Genomic DNA, 2,309 nt, shown 5'->3' with positions numbered 1-2,309 from the left:
TGTTTTACAAACCATATCAAATGCACAGTGAAATGTGAGTCATCTTGCGCGCGGGCCCACAATGGTTAAGAAAAACATTAAAACATACAAAACATTAGCGTTACTTTTGCATTATATTAATGAGAACAAAGGCATATTGTGTAGTTTGGGCCTATTGGCTGAACACCTGCAGTAGTGCAGTAACTTTTTGAGGCATTATTTAGACAAAAGGAGATAACTTTGAACTAGCCTTTTAAATGCTTTACCCTGCAGCCTTTTTTCAGATGAGTTTCTACATCATTAATTCATTCTTGAGGGTCTGCAACCTCGGGGATAGTTTACCACTTTCTAGACCAAGTTAAATCTTTTGAGTGAATTCAAAAGTGTTGGTCGTGCTTTGGGATAGCTGAGGTGTAGTGCATAGATCACTCCACAGATTACCAGGAAGGCATCGCCAAGTCTGGGAAAACGACGACGGCCGCATCACTTTCAATGACGACAGTGATTCTCACAGGGTGGTAGTGAACTGGACTTGCGTCATGGACCCCGATGAAAGTAATGAGGCCCACTGCAACACCATCAAGCTCTGGCTCATCGGACTCATCCTGAATGAATGAAAAAAGAGATACTAATCACAAACTAACACATGGAACAGAACAGATGACATAATTTGTCTTTCCTTAACCAAGTCCCATTGAAATCCAATACCACTTTTACAAAAGAGACCTGGGTCTCATTGTAAGAGTTGAAAAACATAAGATCCATGTTCTGCACACATGAATCAGCCAAAATACCAGAGAATCTAAGTGCTGACTGAAACCAAGGACATTTACAAGAAAATGTTTTACTGAACATTGAAATGTTAGTATTTACGGGTTAGATAATACACAGCAGAATCTGTTAGTGACTTAAGGAGACTCACTGTGCAGTTTCTTAAACATCCAGAGACGTCCTCGCGCAGATACACAGGAAGGACGTGGAGAACAGTAGTGCGCTTGGTGTGTATGTCATGGATTTCCTATTCAGATAAAAACAGAATTGCATATACTGAAGAGTTTACATAAAGCTGATTTTAAACAGTCCAAACAGAACATATGTCCACAAATAACCTGTTAACATCTTTAATGCAATCAGACAAATGGCAAACAAAGTGGACTAATTGCAAAAGTCAAAAAGCTCATTTCAATCATTGAACCTGTTCAATGTTCTACTGGTTCAACCTATGAAATGTGTAAAAATCTATTTACCTGTTCATCGTGGATTTTTAAAATTTCAGCCAGAGCATCTGCTGTCTTCCCAGTTTTTGATGCCTTCTGAATAAGGTCATCAGTCGAGGAAGATAGCGGTCAAGCTCAGCATAGCACGTGTTGGGCAGGTTCTGATTTGTAATCCGCTGGAACTCTGCATACAACTACATAGAAATAACAGCCAGAGGAGAATACAGCAACAACACTTATTAAAAAAAACAGTTCAATTTGAAGAATCTTGCACACATTAATAAAGCAAAAATATCAGCCAAATGAGTAAGAATCACAATTTTCACTTTAAAAGAGAGAGCTGATCCATATTACCTCAGACTCTATTTTGAGAGCAGGCCAGAGGTCCATGAGGTCGGTTCACTGGTGGGCAGGACATCACTATGGTCTGTCGCGTAGAAATGTGGTCTCCATCATCTTTCTAATGAGGGGCAGTTTCTTCTCTGTCTTCTTCAACAATTTTTGCAAGCAAATACAAAGTTAAGTAAAATATGATTAGTAGTATTCGTGTAACAGAACACATTCATTAATTGTTGACTTAAATACAGCAAAACACTTTATTTTTGATCAAACAGGCAAGTAGAAAAAAACAATGATGTGTGTATGTGGGAGTGCGTATGATTTGGGGGTTACCACACTAAAACCTTGTCTGAGAAAAAAAACCAAATCAAGTTATTGGTATTTAGAGGGCGGGGAGGTGGGGGTGATAGAAGAATTCACATTCATTGGATTACCTGGTATCGTTATCACATCTCCAGTTATCTTCCTTAACTTCTTGAAACTGAAACAGCAAGATGCAAAGGCATAAACTGATCTGAAACTGAACAATTAAAAGCATTCAAAGAGTGTCAAATTATAAATACTTCCATTTATAAATGTTCCCTGTTAATGATCTTTTCATTTAATCCCCATAAGTGTCAAGTTACTAAAGCCATCAAGCAAAATTAACATTACTGTAAAGAAAAGCAGCCACACTTGAACCTTTGTGCATGGTTAATCAACAATAATACCATATCTACAAACCAAAGCTTTACTATTAAGGGTTTTTACTTTATTCATCTTTGTCATGAAAAG

At 37.8% G+C, this 2,309-nt stretch overlaps 1 long non-coding RNA gene across 1 annotated transcript; it reads right to left on the bottom strand.

Annotated features, from left to right (window-relative positions):
- Nucleotides 1–537: 537 nt before the first annotated feature.
- LOC120564546 lies at nt 538–1,593 on the bottom strand. Its single transcript, XR_005640115.1, has 4 exons — nt 1,551–1,593; nt 1,227–1,390; nt 902–997; nt 538–584 (listed from the first exon to the last, which is right to left on the bottom strand). It is a non-coding gene; the product is annotated as an uncharacterized LOC120564546 (long non-coding RNA).
- Nucleotides 1,594–2,309: the final 716 nt, after the last annotated feature.

Source organism: Perca fluviatilis, chromosome 8 (genome assembly GCF_010015445.1).
Source record: "Perca fluviatilis chromosome 8, GENO_Pfluv_1.0, whole genome shotgun sequence".
In the NCBI taxonomy this organism is placed as follows: domain Eukaryota; kingdom Metazoa; phylum Chordata; class Actinopteri; order Perciformes; family Percidae; genus Perca; species Perca fluviatilis.
Note: the sequence above shows the minus strand (reverse complement) of the source record. Positions and strands in the feature narration are given on the sequence as shown.